Source organism: Gadus chalcogrammus, unplaced genomic scaffold, assembly GCF_026213295.1.
Source record: "Gadus chalcogrammus isolate NIFS_2021 unplaced genomic scaffold, NIFS_Gcha_1.0 GACHA026, whole genome shotgun sequence".
In the NCBI taxonomy this organism is placed as follows: Eukaryota; Metazoa; Chordata; class Actinopteri; order Gadiformes; family Gadidae; genus Gadus; species Gadus chalcogrammus.
In genome coordinates, this window is record NW_026613461.1 from 1,028,304 (window position 1) to 1,042,647 (window position 14,344).

Here is a 14,344-nt window from a genome sequence, read left to right on the forward strand (position 1 = left end):
CATCCTGCTTCAATGACTACCGACCCGTTGCACTGACCCCCATCGTGATGAAGTCTTTTGAACGGCTAGTTATGTCACACATCAAGTCCTCCCTCCAAGCCACCCTAGACCCCTACCAGTTTGCTTATCGAGCCAAACGGTCCACCGAGGATGCGATCTGCTCTGCTCTCCACCCTGCCCTCACCCACCTGGACACAACAGACTCATACGTCAGAATGCTGTTCTTAGATTTTAGTTCCGCATTCAACACCATCATCCCACAACAACTTATCTGTAAACTGGTCCAGCTGGGGCTCAGCACCTCGCTTTGCAACTGGGTGCTGGACTTCCTCAGCGAGAGCCCACAGACAGTACGGGTCGGCAATAACACCTCGAGCAGCATCACACTCAGCACTGGGGCCCCCCAAGGCTGTGTGCTCTCGCCCCTGCTCTTCACCCTGCTGACTCACGACTGCACACCAACCTACAGCACCAATCACATGGTGAAGTTTGCGGATGATACCACTCTGGTGGGTCTCATCACTAAGAACGATGAGACCAGCTATAGGAAGGAGGTCAACCTTCTGACCATGTGGTGCAGCAACAACAACCTCCTGCTGAATGTCAGCAAAATTAAGGAGATTGTTGTTGACTTCAGGAGACGCCACACTGAGCACCCACCACTGACCATTGATGGTGCGGCAATGGAGTGAGTGAGTGGCACAAAATTCCTGGGGGTGTACATCAGCGACGACCTCTCCTGGACCACCAACACTGCATCACTGGCAAAGAAAGCCCATCAGCGCCTCTACTTCCTCCGAAAATTGAAGCAAGCACGAGCCCCCCCATCAATCATGTGCACATTCTACCGAGGCACCATTGAGAGCATCATGTTCAGCTGCATCACCGTGTGGGGCGGGAGCTGCGCTGAATACAGCAGGAAAGCCCTGCAGCGCGTGGTTAACACAGCTGCAAAGATCATCGGTGCCCCACTCCCCTCCATGCCTCACCCGCAAAGCAACCAGGATTGTGAGCGAGGCCAGCCATCCCGCTCACAGTCTGTTCACCCTCCTGCCCTCTGGAAGAAGGTATCGGAGCCTGCATGCCCGCACCATCAGACTCAAAAACAGCTTCATCCACCAGGCTGTCAGGAAACTAAATTCTCTCCCCTCTCTCCCCTCAGTCACATCAACAGGGCTGTCAGTAAGCTGAAATACCCCCCCCCCCCCCCCCTGCTTTCTGCCTTGCTACACTGTGGACTAACTGTCTTTGCACTATTACTATTACTAGTTTAAATACACACCATACAGACTGAAATTGCTGCTATTATTTATTTATCTATTTAAAAAAAAATGCACTACTACATGACTTTTTGCTGCCAGTATTGACTGCCTCTTTGCACAATTATTTGTACTTATTTTATTCATACAGAACTCCTATATTTTATATGTCATTGTCTATCTTGTCTATTTTTAGTGTTGTCTCGTATATTTGTGTTTGTGCCTGTGCACTTTTTATATGTTCACCGCGGGATAGGGGGAAACGTTTTCTCGATTCCCTCACATGTCTTGTACATGTGAAGTGTTGACAACAATAAAGCTGACTTTGACTTTGATTAGTGTTTAAGAAATAATGTTCTTTGCTGGAATAATGAATCATAGCGACGACTAGAATCACAAGAAGACCAACAACCAACGATGTGGTGTTCGCGCGCCAAAACCGTCGTCAATTAAGAAATGTGTGTGCAGGGCTGTAGCACCAAACTCTGGGCCCTATATACAAGTTAAAAGGTATGGAGTATAAAAAAAATAATAATCTCAGAATGACTTATCTCGTAATAACGAGATAATTATCTCGTAATAACTACTATCTCGTAATTACTAACGAGATAACTGTCGTTATTACCATTATCTCGTGATTACTAATGAGATAACATGTAATTACATTTATCTTGTAATTATTTCGCAATAACGTGATACTATCTTGTCCTTTATATTATATCGTAATTATCTTGCAGTGATGTTTATGGGTTACTCTCTCGTAATTATGAGATACTATTTCATAATAATGTCACGTAATTAGGTATAGAGGTTTACATGGTCAAAACTGTATTCATTTAGTTTTTGTGGGCAATCTAGACGGTTAATTCAGAGCCCCCAAGTTATTTAATATATGTTCTATAATTGAGTTTTCCTGTTTCATGCCAATTAATATTCTAAGGTGTAATAACTAAGTTCCGCCACTAAGCGATGCTATTGAAGTACTGAGGAGGTTTGGAGCAGAAGAAGAAAGCTCCGTTGTTGATGTGTTTTTGTTAGAAGAAGTGTTTTGATTGACTGAGTAGATGCTTACAGCCTGACCGTGCGTTCACACCAAACGCTTTTGATTTGTCGCGCCACACTTTTGCCGTGCACAGGCGAGCGCGTTCACGAGAATTTGTTGCGCGAAAAATTAGCTCGAGTTCAAATATTTGAACTTTGACGCGAATTTCGCGTGATGACGCGTGATGACAGCCAATCAGCGTTCAACAGTGTGACATAGGCCTATAGGTAGCCCCGCCGAGAGACCGGGCCTAAGCCCGGGACTCGAAGTAGTGCATGATATTATTCTCAATACGCGTTAGATACAATTCCCTCCCTTTTGCTTCATAGTTACCATACCGAAATACTTTAACAAATAAAGTGAGTTAAAAGCGACCAAGGATTGGACTACTTTCTTCAAAAAACGCAACAGAGGACAGATGGCAAAACTTTCTAACATGATATATCCAATCGTATAAGACTGGATTTTTTTTTATTGTGCCTTTATTATTGTGCACTAGCCTAGAAATCTAGACGCCCCTAGCGCCAGCAAATTGAATTTGCAGCCAGGGAGGTCTAGCCTTCTGCTTCTGTCACTGCTGCAGCTGTACCTCAACTTTGTCATGTTGGCGCACAGGGTCCCATGGTCCTTTGCTGATTTCTTGCTGAAGAACACTTTATAGTGGATCTAAAGCAAAGAAAATAGTAAAACCAGGAACCATTAAGGAACAATCCCAGGCAAAGGGTGTGTCAATTTTCTGTTGCTAGCGGCATCTAGATTTCTAGGCTAAACCTTTGTAACTGTATTACACCTTTAATGGATTACTGCGTTTTTCTTACAGCAGCATAACACTGTTCAACTACGACCTACTGTCTAAAAGGAAATAATGAACTGAATATAAACAGTTTCAGCAAACATGTTACATTGCGATAGATTACTTACTTGAAATAGCATCCTAATGGCATGCCAGTCCTCAAACATGAGCTCCATGCCATCAAATCTTTCCTCCATGTTCATACCATTAGCATAGGCCCACTATAGGTTTCTGCTATTCGCTTCAGAGAGCCTGTCACCTCCGACCAAAATGGTTGAAATTCCTTCAGGTCCTTTTGGTACATACCTACAATGAAGACGGAAGCACCAGTTTTTATATCCACTGCTCACAGTTGGAAGGAATTGTGTGACCCTCCTTCATGATTACGTTTTCTGAAAGTGATGAAGTACTTCTCCCAAGTCAGCAGATTTATTTTAATCTTTGAAAAGCAGTCCTAATGGGTACTGTAAATGGAAACAGTCACAATTCATTTCACTACACTGACATTGGTCGGTAAAGGCATTAATGTAATATTATTAATTATAATATTATTATTATTATCAGTCGAACGCAGTGCCATTTCTGCTGAATACAGATGTGGAATGTGACGCAAGACCACGTTGGAGAATGGCTTGAAAACAGACAGATAACTTGACAGGATTCGGCTGGTAAGGACATTGTATTCAATTCGCATTTGCATTTGTTGACTCTCTCCAGGGAGTGACAAATTCAGGTCGTAGTAGTGAAGATTTCCAAGTGGTTTGTCATTAGCCAGGTGATATATTGGGATCCGGTCCTGGACTGCAATGTGGTGTATCCGGTGTATTGACCTGTTGCTGCGTAGGGTGGACTGGTGGTGTGCGTGTATGTAAAAATCCAAATTTATAGAATATGATTATAGAATATTTTTGTGGTGGAGTTGACAATCTCTCCACCAACGACTGGGATGTGATCCTCACATCGTCATGTCCAGAAACCTGGTCCATGACACTGCTTTCAGCCACCTCAGATGTGATCCTAATCTCTTTAACTGCTGTAGCCTGGTCCACGGTACTGCTCCTCTGTTGTCAGAGGACAACAGAGGACTCAGACTAACTGGTGGCATGTTACTGGATGTTAAAACATATGTAACAATGCAATTAACATACCTCGGTGATGTTGGGTTGAATAGCAGCTCTTCCTCCCGGACTTGCAGGCTTATGGCATAACTTTTTCAAGGCCCTGGGTGTCTTCGACGGAGTAATAATAATAATAATAATAATAATAAATGTTATTTATAATGCACTTTATATTCAAGAATCTCAAAGTGCTTCAGAGGAAAAAAATACCAAAAAACTTTTAAAAAACGGGGAACCTCAAAGAAAGTTTAGCTAAATGCTCTTTTAAAGAGATGGGTTTTGAGGTTACGTTTAAAAAGAGCTGTAGTCTGTGGAGCCCTCAGGTGGTCAGGGAGGGCGTTCCATAGTGTAGGGGCAGCAGCAGAAAATGCCCGATCACCCATGGTGCACAGCTTCGTATGTCGGGTTTGGAGGGTGTGAGTGGATCCTGAACGGAGTGTACGTGAGTTTGTCGGGGGGGTGAGGAGTTCCTGAAGGTAGAGGGGGGCAAGTCCGTGAAGGCACTGGTGGGTGAGGAGGGAGACCTTGTACTCAATTCTGAGTGAGACAGGGAGCCAGTGCAGTGATTTCAGGATGGGGGTGATGTGGTCATGCTTGCGCACCCTCATCAGGACCCTGGCAGCACTGTTTTGAATGTATTGGAGCCTCTGGATGCTCTTGCCAGGGATCCCAATGAGTAGGCTCACGGTCTCGTTTCTGAGCGCTATCTGAACGACCTGTCGTGGGTTCTACTGCGGAGACTTCCTCGATCATTTCATCCTTCACCCATCTCCAGCACACTAGCAAGTCACGTTCCATTCTCGATAAAAGAGTGAGATACTTGCTACAAATTCGGATCGACTTTGCCGGTGTTGCCACTACCGTCACGCCAACATGTATCAATCTCTCGGCAATACTACTTTTTTTCTGTCTTTCGAAGATGTTCAATGAATGTACAAACAAGCCCGCAATTCTCAGGTTATTCTGGCAAAATCGGCAACAATCGTTGGTCTCCATTCTCTCAATCCACCATTCGCAACACTTCCCCATGGAAATTTCCGTCGCTCTGACTACGTCACCTTCTTCGCTGCTCTGATTGGTTGTAGCGCTATCCTATTGCGTGCAGAAGGAACTTGAAAGACAACAGTTTATCCCGCCCACACTACCACCGCACGAGACCAGACCCAATATCTTTCCGATATGGGTCTGGCTTGCCAGGCTAATTGTGCACCATAAGCTTGCTCAAAATGCACAAAAAATCAAACAGAGTATATTCAAATGTTTGCTATATGTATCTGCTTAGTTAAAGGACAATTCCGGTCTTTTGAACATTTAGCCCCCTTTCTGGTTTGTCTAGGATGAAATAGAGTGGTTAAAACCGAAATTTTGAATATTGGTCCTGTCTCGAGTATTTGGCTAATTTCGAATCGCCCCTGCCTGCTTCACAATGGCTGGCTATGGGCACCCCTAAACGTTTGTTTTCAGAAATGTGAATCTCATCGAGTGGTTAGTGGTGTTCGTTGATGTTCCTAATCAAGTATCGTAGTGAAATACAGTTTCTGTCGTTTTTCATTTGGCATTTTGTAAATCAAGGCAAGGCAAGGCAAGGCAAGGCAACTTTATTTATATAGCACTTTTCATACACAAGGCAGACTCAAAGTGCTTCACATATAAACATTGTTATACATTAAAAAAGAAAAGAAAACATATGCAAAGAAATTAGTAAAATAGAAAGTTAAAAAGGCTTTTTAGTAAGTAAAATTGAAAGTGAGTTAAAAAGGCATTTTAGTAAAATAAAGCTAAAGTATTTAAGATTTAGCAGAAAGCTAAAGCAAACATAAAAGTCTTCAATCTTGTTTTGAAGGTGCTCAGAGTTGGGGCAAGTCTTAAATCCTCAGGGAGTTTATTCCAGCTATTTGTTGCATAGTAACTAAATCCTGTTTTCCCATGTTTCGTGTTTACTCGGGGGATAATTAACAGATTGGTCTCAGAAGATCTTAGTGTTCTAGAAGGCTTATGTAGTGGAAGCATATCAGTTAAATATTTTGGGCCTAAACCATGTAGGGATTTATAGGTTAGCAACATGATTTTAAAATCAATTCTCTGACCTACAGGAAGCCAATGTAACGATTTAAGAATTGGTGTAATATGTTCAAATTTTTTGGTCTTTGTTAATACTCTAGCAGCAGCATTCTGAACAAGCTGAAGCTTCCTTAGAGTTTGTTTTGGGAGACCTGTAAGGAGACCATTGCAGTAATCAAGCTTACTAGTGATAAAGGCATGTACAAGTTTTTGTAAGTCTTCTGTGGACATGAGCCCTCTAAGTCTTGCTACATTTTTAAGGTGATAATATGCAGATTTTGTAACTGATTTGATGTGACTTTCGAAATGTAAATCAGAATCCATGATAACCCCTAGGTTTCTGGCTTTGATTGAGGTTTTCAGGGACAGAGAGTGAAGGTGTTGGGTTACTTTAAGCCTTTCCGTTTTAGCACCAAATACAATTATCTCTGTTTTATCCTCATTTAGCTGAAGGAAATTTCGGCACATCCAGTCTTTCACTTGCTCAATGCACTGGCACAGCAGATCTATGGGCCGATAGTCATTTGGTGATAGCGATACATAGATTTGCGTGTCATCAGCATAGCAATGATGGTCAATATTGTTATTATGCATGATTTGCCCTAGTGGGAGCATGTAGATGTTGAATAAAGAGGGTCCTAAGATCGAACCTTGTGGGACTCCACACATCACGTTGGTTGATTCTGATACAAAGTCGCCGATGGAAACAAAGTAGTTCCTATTTTGTAGGTAGGATCTGAACCAATTTAAGACTGTGCCTGAAAGCCCCACCCAGTTTTCTAACCTGTCCAAAAGTATTGTATGGTCTACAGTGTCGAATGCAGCACTGAGGTCTAGTAGCATTAGTATTGAGGTTTTTCCAGAGTCTGTGTTAAGACGGATGTCGTTTACAACTTTAATGAGGGCGGTCTCAGTGCTGTGCAGGGGTCGAAATCCTGATTGGAAGGTGTCATAACAACCAGTTGATGCCAGGAAGTGATTAAGTTGCTGGAGGACAACTTTCTCAATGATTTTACTTATGAAGGGCAGATTTGATATTGGTCTGTAGTTGTTAATAATAGAGGTATCTAGGCTCCGCTTTTTTAAAAGGGGTTTAATAACTGCAGTTTTCAGGGCTTTTGGAAAGTTGCCTGACTGGAGAGAGTTGTTAACTATCTGCAATATGTCTATTGCTAGGCAGTCAAAAACATTCTTAAAGAGGTTGGTAGGTAAAGAATCAAGGCAACAGGTGGATGGCTTTAGTTGTGTAACAGTTTCCACAAGAGTTTTAGAGTCAATAACATTAAAGCATGCCATCCCTGCCACGTTACTTTTGCCTGAACAGGGTGGTAGTCCAACATTTTTGTTTGAAGTGGAGATATTGATGGCGCGTCTGATGCCTTCAATTTTATCAGTATAAAAAGCTGCAAACTCATTGCATTTCTGCGTGGAATGGAGATCAGGTGGAATTTGTGTTGGGGGGTTGGTCAGTCTGTCAACAGTTGCAAATAGGGTTTTTGCATTATTATTATTGGATTTAATGATATTGGAGAAAAATGTTTCTCTAGCACTTTTTAAGTCTGAATTGTAGGCACGGAGGCTCTCTTTGTAGATATCATGGTGAATTTGAAGTTTTGTTTTACGCCAGATGCGTTCAACCTTCCTGCATTCTTTTTTCTGTGCTGTTACAGAGGCAGCTTTTCTCCAGGGTGCCTTTTGCTTTCCAGAAATCGTTTTAACCTTATAAGGTGCAATGACATCCATGATTTTCAAAATTTTCAAATTAAAGTTTTCTACAAGATCATCAGCAGAACATGGGTTGAGAGGTGGTAGTAAGGAGATGGCCTTTCTAAAAAGTACATACGATTCTTCATTGATATACCGTTTTTTGACAGTATTTGATTTTGTCTGTATGTCGGGAATAAACGATATATTAAAGAAAACACAAAAGTGGTCAGACAAGGAAGGATCAGTCACAGAGAGATCAGAAACATTGAGGCCCTTTGTGATAACCAGGTCTAGAGTGTGGCCCTTACAATGAGTAGTCTCTTTCACATGTTGGGACAGTTCAAATGTGTCCAAAATGGTAAAAAGTTTTTTTGCACACTTGTCATTCAAATCATCAGTATGAAAATTGAAGTCACCAGTTATAACTAGACAGTCAAAGTCTGTGGAGATGCTAGACAATAATTCTGTGAATTCATCGAAAAAATTTGCAGAGTATGTGGGTGGCCTGTAAATAATTAATAGGAGAACTCTGGGGGAGCATTTCAATACAGCACAAAGGTATTCGAATGATGGAAAATCACCAAATAACATCTGTTTCCCCTGAAAATCATTTTTAAATATAACAGCAACCCCTCCACCTCTTTTCCCAGATCTACATGCATCAAAAAAGTTATAGTTGGGAGGAGCTGTCTCTATCAGAACGGTTGCACTGTTATTTTGTTCCAGCCATGTTTCAGTTAAAAACATAAAATCCAGTTTAGAGGTGGTAATAAAATCATTAACTAAAAATGATTTGTTATTAAGAGACCTAACATTAAGTAGACCCATCTTGATGGTGTTGTTGATAGGCTTTAAGGTTGTTTTTGGTTTGGAGGAAATATGTATGAGATTTGTGAGGTTAGCAGTGTGTCTACGTTTCCCTTTGTTTACTCTCTTAGTGGTTACAGCAGGAATGCAAAAGTTGCCATGTTTTGACATAGGCAACCTTGGGTTCAGCAGATTATGCGAAACGTCCTTTATACTTTGTCTACGGCTGAACCCTTTTTTGTCTCAGTAATACTCAGGACTACTATCAGTACAGGGGGCGGGGGGCTGGGGCGCTCTCCGCTTTGGTGTTATCAGCCTGTGTGAATGACCTGGCGATGCTATCATTGACACAGATGCAAGTTTGATGCCTACATATTCCTGTTTCTTAAATTCAGCTGGAAAATCGCAAAGGGAGGAGACAGTGGAGCTGGAGTTGTTGTGGCTATGGGAGAGATGAGGAGGGGGGTGGCCGTTCCTCGCCAAGCCAGCATCAGCGATGGGGGAGGGCACGGTGTCCATGGTGTCGGGCAGGCTGTTGTCTCTCTTCAAGGTCTTTGGTCTGTAATGCAGAGGAGGGGGGGGGAGGCCGTTCCTCGTCAAGCCAGCATCAGCAATTGGGGAAGGCACAGTGTTGATGGCGTCGGGCGGGCTGTTGTCTCTCTTCAAGGTCTGTGGGCTGTCTGCTATCTGTGTGTCAGATAGTGGCAGAGTAGATGTGTGGGGGAGGCTGTAGCATAAAACGGAAACCGGAAACGGAAAAAGAGCGAAAAGACTACAACCAACCTACACTTCCGTTTCCGGTTCTGTGGCAAACATGAGCTCGTGACCAAATGTAGGCTACATGAAGAAAAAGTAAGAGCACATGGAAGAGGAGATCAATGATTGGGCGGTTCAAGCGTGGACTGACAAGCAAAAATAAAGATCTCTGGAAAGAAGCAGGAGGAAAATATTCTAAAATCTTTCATTTCTCACAAATTTCCTGTCAATACAGATCAGTGGTCCTCTGTCACACTTGCTTTATTTAAAAAGACAAGGAAAACATCCGGAAGTGGTTGAAGGTTATTTGGCAGCAGGACAAACAAGGAGTCTGCACTGAAGTGTTGCAAAAAGGTAGGCTCCCAGCTTACATATTATTGTATTGATATTAAGGATGAGAGGGAGACAGTTGACGGAAACAGGGAAAATGAGAGTGAAAATTAAGAAAGTTCAGAGGCAAAGACAAGGGAGAGAAAGGCAAAACAGCTGTTGAGTCTGGTGAAGAAATTGATGACACAAATGAAGGAGACGAAATAATGACAACGCAAACACCACCAACAGTTCAAGAACCCACACAAAGTGACAGTGAAGAACAAATTTCAGTGACAAAGACAAGAAGGAGAAAGGTAAAAACAGCTGTTGACTCTGGAGAAGAAAGTGATGAAACAAATGAAAGAGACGACAAAGCAACCACACCAACAGTTCAAGAACTCACAGAAAGTGACAGTGAAGAAGAACAAGTTTCTGAGACAAAGGGAGAAGAGCACACAAAAACAAATGATAAAGAGGACACGCACAGGACGTGCAAAGTCGGGCCAAAAGAATTCAAATTTAAGGTGGCAAGAAAAAATTGGATAAAAATAAAGCCGAAAAAAGGACAAAGACAACTGAGACCCGCGTGGACCGATATATTTTACAATGAATTTAGGAAAAGAAACCCATCATGCACATTAGCCTTTAAATACCAAAATATTAGAGCATGTGGCAGCCGGAAAAATAATTCACCATACCTCGGCGCCACAGCCAAGTGCGCGTTTGAAGGTTGTGAGGCAGTTTACACTTTCACAAGGAAAGACCCACCAAAATCCAACACAAAAAAAATTAACGTCATGGTGACACGGTTTGGGGAATTCAGCCACCTTAAGTCAAAGAGAAAATGTAGGCCAGCAAGATACCTCAGGAGAGGAAAAATAGCAAAAGCTGTAAAAAGTGACTGACCAACTGCTATTACGAATTGTTGATAAACACACCTGTGGAGGAGATCATGGCTGGTAATATAACCAGAAGCCTCACAAAAGACGTCTTAAAAAATATATCCTACGAGATAAGAAGCGTTGCAAGACTTCTCAATTGTTGGAGTTATTGCTCACTCAGAGGATTATCAGAGAAAGTTGTCGGCATGCATCATCGAACGGCTATCTGCAGCTCCTCCAGATTGACCCTTTTGCGACCCATGCCCACTACCCTATACCTTGATGCAACAGGTGGGGTAGTTCAGAAAGTACCCCATCAGTCCAAAATAGTGCTCTATTATGCCCTGGTTCTGCCTGAAATGGGCAAGACAAGCCGCCTTTGCCAGTCGCAGAGTTCGTTACTAATAGCCATAGTGTTCCCTCAATATCCCACTGGCTTTTGGAGTTCAATAGGGGGCTGTCCCACATTACCAGGAAGAAAATTGCACAAATAGTGACGGATTACAGCTGGGCGTTGATGAACAGTGTGCTCATCTCTTTTAACCAAATAGTCTCAAAATAGTGTCGGTACGACTCGAAGACATTCCAAATTTTACTGTGCTCCATTTGTGCTCTGCACATATTCTAAAGGCAGTCTTCCAGGCCTTTGGGAGAACAACTGGTGACAGAGGCATAAAGGAGTATTGTGGAGTGCGGTAAATGACGAGACAAGCGACGGAGATGGGTCGAGTCAGCTTCAAGGCCTGATTCCACCGGAGGCGTACACGCCGCGGGACAGCTGCGCCGCGGTCACCGCTGCTGATCGCTTCCACTCTAATCAATGAGACCATTTCCACCGGGCGCGCCGCGGAATGTTTCAGCAGCGTCGTTTCAGATAGCCCCGCGGCGCTATCTTTCCGTCCAATTCTATTTTTGCCGCGAGCCGCTGCTAAACCGCGTCAATTTCGACAGAGCAGGTCGAGCCGGGCAGGAAGTGAAAAGTAAAAGCCATAGAGCATCCGGTCAATTTTCTAAATAAAACACAATACTCATGCTCATGTAACTTCACATCAACATCATTACGTCATGACCGGTGGCACCAGGTCAGCAGTCAATCAATCAAAGGGTCTCAGAGGGTCGGCAACATGGACGACGAGAGACTCATTGTCGAAGTTCAGCAACATGAAGTCATTTATGTACCAAATCATCCATTTTATAAGGAAAATGTCAGAAAGGACAAAGCGTGGCATTTAATTGCAATAGTTTTGGGAGTGGAAGGTGAGTACATTAGGTTTAGGATTATTGCGTGATCTCGTGATCTCGCGTGAATACGGCTGGCTCGCAAGGCAGCGCTACGCTGCCGTTACGCGCCCGGTAGGAATGGACGCAGGGCAGAGGACGCAGCCGTTCCGCGGCGCGTACGCGTGCGGTGGAATCCCGGTGTTACTCTCCACTTCAATCAAAACATTTGTTACTCCAACATGAGTTCAAACGTAACTGCCGAGAATCCGAACTGTCGTAAATCGGAACAGTAGTAAACCGGAACTGTCGTAAATCTGAACTGTTTCCCTTAAAGGTACAGTCCCTTGGTGAATGTCTTACCACTGCAGTTGTGGGTCACAACAGTATGCAACATACAGTTTTGCATACCTGCTGAACTGTATAAGCTTGCCAGAAGCCCATGAGGTTTTCTATCACATGTGTTTGCTGTTTGATAGAGAGAGTCGAGACATGGATATTGAAGAAACACGAGGGGAGCAGGACCAGTGATTCCAGTGACATTTCCAAGGGTATTCTTGCAAGGTCCCCATTCATGCAGGCTTTTCACCTAAGAAGGGAGCAAGCCACATGTGATGTCCTGTCTGATGAAGCAACAGGCAAAAACAACCACTACCACTGCCCAGGTATAATTAATGTCTTGCTTAAGACATACATGGGCATCTTTCCCTTGTGGAGTGGTGTATTACTCTGTGATCTATCAAGGCACTCTAAAGGATCTCTCAGAAGAGTAACATGCTGCAAAACACGGGAAACCAATTGCCATGTCAAACTATGGTTTAGGTTGGTGAAACACAGCATTCTGTGCAAAAGGAAATACCTTAGACCTGCCGAGTTTGTTTCTAAAATGTTTGCCTCAGTGCAGGGGAGGTATGTTGAACATTTGATTCAACATAGCCTGCCAATTGATATACTTGAGAGAAACCTTCAAAGCTCTGTTAAGACGGAAGATGACCCAGAAGAGCAATGGTGTAAGAGGGCACCTCTACTGGCAGTTCAAAGCACAACTCGAAATATTTCAATCCTCCAAACAACCTTCCAAACCCCAAGACTAAGACCAAAACCAAGAAGATTATAAAAGTGGAGCAGAATCAACGGGTTGAAGATGCACAACTAAGTAATGTTACGTTTTTTTGAATGACAGGTGTAAGATAAAGGACATGAAATGAAAATGGTTATTTTTTCTCCTCATGGCCCTAGGTAGAGACAATGAGGATGCAATATAATTACTGCAGTTTATTAGAAGCTCACATTTCACGTTGTAGACTTAAACCATAGATCATAGACCTTAATTGCTACATGGATTTCAATGTTAATCCTGACTTTCAGTTAAACTTGCTATGGAAAAAGAGGGCAACAGAGATAATTGTTGCAACCCTGTCATCCCAAGTGAAGGGTCAGATCTACGGTGTCTACGACCCCACCTGTTGTTGACAGGAGAGGTATATAAAAAGTTAGTCTATCTGTCTTTCAATTTGTAGTCCTACAAACTGACGTATTTGGAGGACTGAAGACCTCCAATAACTCACAGACACAGGCAAAGACACACACACACACTGTGGCAACCCGGCCGTTGCCAATTAAGGGGATGAAGAGCACCTGAGGAACCAGTGGAGAAGCAGCTTAAATAGCCTGCTTCTCCACTCATTCGGGGCTCTCTCAGCCATGGGGCTCGTGCCGGGAGGGAGCCGAGTGAGAGACAGTCGCGGGAGAAGCCGGGAGCGGGAGCCACGGCAACCTCGCCACGGACCGGACCGGACCCAGGGACCCCTCACCCTTTTTGCCCCAGTGTGGAAGAAACTTGAGTTACTGTATGATTTCCCCTTTCTTTTGTGAGCTGCAGTAATAAAACCGTTGCACCGCAACTGTGCTCGAGCGTTCGGGAATCGCAGCCGACGACCGCGGTTGCCACAACACACAAACACACACACGTAATAGTGTAAATGTAAAATCATTAACATGCAAGCATTAATGTATCCTATAAAGGGGGCGTAAGTTCTGTATTTAAGATACAAGCTAGGACAGAACAATAGGCAGAGCAAGAAGTTTAGCCAAGAGCTTGTTGTATGCGTTTGTCCACAGTTGGAATAAAGACATCAGTTGAAGTACATTAAAAGTGTGGTTGGCAATTGAGTGCTTGAGACGAAGAACCATATAAGTCCATATTTTCAAATTTCAAATAATAACTTTTTTTTATTATTTGGCCTGTGAACATTATATAATATATTTCTTTTTACTTGAAGATAGACAACAAAAGCTTCCCAATTCTATTGAGATAACATTTTTCAGTGTCAATCTTAAAAACAAACCGTTACAGCAATTTACATTTATGGAATGTGGAAGAACAGTAT